We start from the raw sequence: 6000 nt of genomic DNA, 5'->3' as shown, positions 1-6000 counted from the left end.
AAGGCCTCTCTCCTTAGGTTGTAGATGGCCATCTTCTCCCTGCATCTCATGTGGTCTTTTCTTTGTGTGCGTACACGTCTGTGTCCAAATTTCCTCTTCTTATAAGCACACCAGTCATATTGGATTAGGGCCAATTCTAAAGACCTCATTTTAACTTAATTATCTCATTAAAGACTTCATTCTGAGGTTCTGGGGGTTAGAAGGTCTACATAGAAACTTTGGTGGAGACACAATTCAGACCATAACACTTATGTCATTCAATGATACATACCCAACCAAGGACACACAGTTAAATGTGCAAAAGTGCAAAAGCTAGAGGATGAGAGTGGCAGGAGAACAGAGTTGGAATGGGAGCGGAAATAGTAAGTGGAGGGGAAACGCCATTTTATTTATTTACTTTTTTACAGTTAAATGCATTTATTTTCTGAATATTATGGCAATCCATACTTCCTAAGGATATGAGTTTGGGGCTTGAAATGGGTCATAATAGCATCACAGACTCATATTTTACTGATTTCTACTCCCACGTCCCAGACTGTCCCTATGACATTCTCCTAATTATTTCTAGGAGGCCCATCCTCAAAGAAGATCATATAGCTTCCATCACACTCATCCTTTCCTGATCAGTGTGCCTGATCCTATGCCTCTCGTTGAGGCCCATGCTGTGTATAAAGAACCTGGAAGGCCCTTTTTCATTGTCTCTGATGTCAAGCCACCATTGGGTACCCTTCTTCCCTCCCATGACATACCCACCACTGCTGCCTTTTCCAGTTACGTCTGCTCCTTCTGCACTCTGTGGGGTAGCACAGTTCTCGAGGGGCTGGTGTAGTCCCTGTTCTTTGCAGCCACACCTTGCTTCATGCAGAAACGAGAGGATGTTTCTCATTCTCTTGTATGTTAGCACAGTGCCTGGACACCAAAACAGAATTACTTTTGATCCAATCATTTAGAGTATTTTCTATGAAATAATCTCCTTTCATTTTCTGTCATCTGCAACTCCCTCCTTAGGTTTAAATATAGCACAGGCGTGGGCATTTTTTAGTGGGGAAATGCCATTTTAAAACGCACGTGTCCGTAGGGCCCCTGGGTGGTTCAGTTGGTTAAGCACCCAGCTCTTGATTTCAGCTCAGTTCATGATCTCAGGGTTGTGAGACCTGGTTGTGAGATCCGTGTTGGGCTCTGCGCCGGGCATGGAGCCTGCTTAAGATTCTCTCTTTCTGGGGCACCTGGGTGGCATAGCGGTTAAGCGTCTGCCTTCGGCTCAGGGCGTGATCCCGGTGTTGTGGGATCGAGCCCCACATCAGGCTCCTCTGCTATGAGCCTGCTTCTTCCTCTCCCACTCCCCCTGCTTGTGTTCCCTCTCTCACTGGCTGTCTCTATCTCTGTCAAATAAATAAATAAAATCTTTAAAAAAAAAAAATTCTCTCTTTCCCTCTTCCTCTGCCCCACCCCCTCTAAAAAAAGTTAAAATGTACATGTCTCTGTATATGTGTGTATTAGAAATACAACAGAATGAGAAGACAGAAGAATTGATCCCAAATGAAAGAACAAGATAAAGCAACAGCCAGAGATCTAAGTGTAACATAGGTTCACATCAGGCATATACGTAACGTGCCTGATAGAGAATTTAAAGCAACAGTCATAAGGATGCTCACTGGACTTGAGAAAAGAATGGAAGACACCAGTGAGACCCTTACCACCAAGATAAAAGAGTTAAAAAAAGAATCAATCAGAGATGAAGAGCACCATAAATGAGATTAGAAACATGCCTGATGCAATGAACAGCAGGCTGGCAGACGCAGAGAAACGAATTAATGACCTAGAAGACAAAGTAATGCAAAGCAATGAAGCTGAAAAAAAGGAGAGAAAGGAGAATTATGCAAAATGAGAACAGACTTAGGGAACTCAATGACTCCATCAAATGCGATAACATTCGTATTATAGGAGTCCCAGAAGTAGAAGAGAAAAGGGGGCAGAGAATTCATTTGAATAAATAATAGCCAAAAACTTCCCTAATCTGGAGAAGGAAACAGACATCCAGATCCAGAAGGCACAGAGAACTCCCATCAAAATCAACAAAAGCAGGCCAACACAAAGACATATTGTAAATAAATTGGCAAAATATGGTGATAAAGGGAAAAAATCCTAAAAGCAGCAAGACAAAAGAAGTCATTAACTTACAAGGGAAAACCTATAAGGCTAGCTGGAGATAGTTTCAACAGAAACTTTGCAGGCCATAAGAGAGTGGCATGATATATTCACAGGGCTGAAAGGCAAAAATCTGCAGCCAAGAATACACAATCCAGCGAGGCCATCATTCAGAACAGAAGGAGAGATGAAGAGTTTCCCAGGTGAACCAAAACTAAAGGAGTTCATGACCACAAAACCAGTCCTGCAAGAAATAGTAAAAGGGACTCTCTGAGTGGCAAGTAGAAACCAAAAGTGACAGTATAAATGTAGGAAACACAAAAGCAGTAAAAATGAATATTTCTGTACAAAAATCATTCAAGGAACTCATTCAAAAAAAGGATAGAAAATATAATCATCTACCTGAATGTGGGGAGGAGAGAAGAATGGGTTCAAACTTCAGTGACCATCAACCTAGTATCGACTGCTACATGCGGAAGAGGTTATATACAAACCTAGTGGTAAAACCACTAATAAACATGCAAAGAATAAAGACAAAGAAATCCAAATATATCACTGAAGAAAATCAGCAAACCATGAAATAAAGACAAAAAAGGATCAGAGAAAATCTCCAGAAATAACCATGAAACAAGTAACAAAATGGAAATAAATACATATCTACCAATAATTACTTTGAATGTAAATGGACTAAACACTCCAATCAAAAGACATAAGGTGACAGAGTGGATAAAAAACAAGACCCATCTGTACGCTGCCTACAAGACTTGTTTCAGACTGAAAGACACGTGCAGATTGAAAGTGAAGGGGATGGAGAACGTTCATCATGCAAACGGATGTGAAAAGAAAGCTGCAGTAGCCATACTTATATGGGACAAACTAGACTTTAAAACAAAGACTGTAACAAAAGACAAAGAAAGACACTGTATAATAATAAAGAGGACAATTCAACAAGAAGGTATAACAATCATAAATATGTATGCACCCAACATGGGAACACCCAAATACATAAAACAATTAATGACAAACATAAAGGAATTAATTGATAATAATACAATAATAGTAAGGGACTTTAACACCCAACTTACATCAACAGGCAGATGATCTAAACAGAAAATCAACAAGGAAACAGTGGCTTTGAAGGACACGGTGGGCCAGATGGATTTAACAGATATATTCAGAACATTCCATCCTAAAACAGCAGAATACACATGCTTTTCAAGTGCACATGGACCATTCTCCAGGGCAGATCATGTATGAGGCAACAACACAGGCCTCAACAGAGTCAAGATCAAAGTCAACATGCACCTTTTCTCACCACAACACTATGAAAGTAGAAATCAATACATGAAAAAAATCTGGAAAGACCACAAATACATGGAGGTTAAATAACTCCTACTAAACAATGAATGTGCTGATCAGGAAATATAAGAAGGAATTTAAAAATACATGGAAACAAATGAAAATTAAAACACAATGGTCTAAAACCTTTGGGATGCAGCAAAAACAGTTCTAAGAGGGACGTTTACAGCAACAAGCCAACCTCAAGAAGCAAGAAAAATCTTAAATAAACAATGTAACCTTACACCTAAAGGGGCTAGAAAAAGAACAACAAACAAAGCCTAAAACCAGCAGAAGGAAGGAGATAATAAAGATGAGAGCAGAAATAAACAATATAGAAACTAAAAAACCCCAATAGAACAGATCGATGAAACCAGGAGCTTGTTCTTTGAAAAAATTAATAAAATTGATAAACCTCTAGCCAGACTTACCAAAAAGAAAAAAGATCCCAGACAAATAAAATCAAGTGAGAGAGGAGAAATAGCAAACAACACCACAGAAATACAAACGATTGTAAGAGAATATTATGGAAACCCGTATGCCAACAAACTGGATAACCTAGAAGAAATGGGTAAATTCCTAGAAACACAAAAATTACCAAAAACTAAACAGGAAGAAATAAAAAATTCGAACAGATCGATAACCAGCAAAGAAACAGAATCAGTCATCAAAAAGCTCCCAACAAACAGAAATCCAGGACCAGACGCTTCCCAGGCAAACTCCACCAAACATTTAAAGAAGAAGTAATATGTGTTCTTCTCAAACTGTTCCAAAAAATACAAGAGGAAGGAAAACTTCCAAATTCATCTTATGAGGCTGGCATTACCCTGATACCCAAACCAAATAAAGACCCCACAAAAAAGAGAGCTACAGGCCAATATCTCTCACAAATGTAGATGCAAAAATCTTCAACAAAATACCAGCAAACCGAATGCCATAATACATTAAAAAAATCACTTACGACAGTCAAGTGGGATTTATTCCTGGGTTGCCAGGGTGGTTCAGTATTCCCAAACCAATCAACATGATGCATCACATCAACACAGGAAAGGATAAAAACCACATGATCATTTCAGTAGACTCAGAAAAAGCATTTGACAAAGTACAACATCCATTCATGATAAAAAAAAAAAAAAACCTCAACAAAGTAGGTTTAGAGGAAACATACCTCATATAATAAAGGCCATATATGAAATATAGCTAATATCATCCTAAATGGGGAAAAACTGAGTTTTTCCCCTAAGGTCAGGAACAAGACAGGGATGTCCACTCCCACCACTATTACTCAACATCGTACTGGAAGTCATAGCCAGAGCGAGCAGACAACAAAAAGAAAAGCCATCTAGGGACACCTGGGTGGCTCAGTCAGTTAAGCATCTGCCTTCAGCTCAGGTCATGATCCCAGGGTCCTGGGAATGAGTCCCATGTTGCCGGGGGTGGGGGGGGGGGTCCTTGCTCAGTGAGGAGTCTGCTTCTCCCTCTGTCTACTGCTCCCTCCGCTTATGCGCTCTCTCTCTCTCTGACAAATAAATAAATAAAATATTTTTTAAAAAACAAAAATAAATTTAAAAAAGAAATAAAAAGCAACCAAATCGGCAAAGAAGAAGTCAAATTTTCACTATTTGCAGAGGGCGTGACACTATCTATAGAAAACCCGAAAGACTCCAGCAAAAAACCGCTAGAACTGATCAACGAATTCAGTAAAGTTGTAGGATCCAAAATCCACGTACAGAAATCAACTGCATTCTATACACCAATAATGAAGCAGCAGAAACAGAAATTAAGGAATCAGTCCCATTTACAATTGCATCAAAAATAATAAGGTACCTAGGAATAAACCTAACCAAAGAGGTGAAACACCTGTACTCTGAAAACTCCAAAACACTGATGAAAGAAACTGAAGATGACACAAAGATCTAGAAAGACAATCCATGCTCATGGATTGGAAGAACAAATATTGTTAAAATGTCTACATGACCCAAAGCAATCTACATATTTAATGCAATCCCTCTCATAATATGAACAGCATTTTTCACAGAGCCAGAACAATCCTAAATGTGTATGGAACCGCAAAATACCCTGAATAGCCAAAGCAACCTTGAAAAAGAAAAGCAAAACTGGGGGCATCGTAATTCTGGACTTCAAGTTATATTACAAAGCTGTAATCATCACAACTGTATGGTACTGGCAGAAAAATAGGCACAGAGATCAATGGAACAGAATAAAAAACCCAGGAATGAGCCTACAATTATATGGTCAATAAATCCTTGATAAAACAGGAAAGAATATTGCAATGGGAAAAAGACAATCTCTTCAATAAATGGTGTTGGGAAAACTGGACAGCGACATGCAAAAGAATAAAACTGGACCGCTTTCTTTCACCACACACAAAAATAAATTCAAAATGGATTAAAGACCTAAACGTGAGGCCTGAAACCATAAAACTCCTAGAAGAGAGCACACGCAATAGCTTCTTTGACATCAGCCATGCAAGTTCTTTCTAAATACGTCTCC

General features: G+C 39.0%; 1 long non-coding RNA gene across 1 annotated transcript in view; it reads right to left on the bottom strand.

Annotated features, from left to right (window-relative positions):
* Positions 1–755: 755 nt before the first annotated feature.
* Positions 756–6000, bottom strand: part of LOC148107549 (uncharacterized) — a 37293-nt gene continuing 32048 nt past the window's right edge. Inside the window, exon 3 of the long non-coding RNA XR_015722040.1 lies at positions 756–909. This is a non-coding gene — a long non-coding RNA (uncharacterized LOC148107549). The remainder of the gene's footprint in view (positions 910–6000) is intronic.

This window comes from Ursus americanus, chromosome 28, assembly GCF_024610735.1.
Source record: "Ursus americanus isolate L20-20 chromosome 28, mUrsAme1.1.p, whole genome shotgun sequence".
Lineage (NCBI taxonomy): Eukaryota > Metazoa > Chordata > Mammalia > Carnivora > Ursidae > Ursus > Ursus americanus.
The sequence above is the reverse complement of the archived record's forward strand: the minus strand, read 5'-3'. Positions and strand labels throughout refer to the sequence as shown.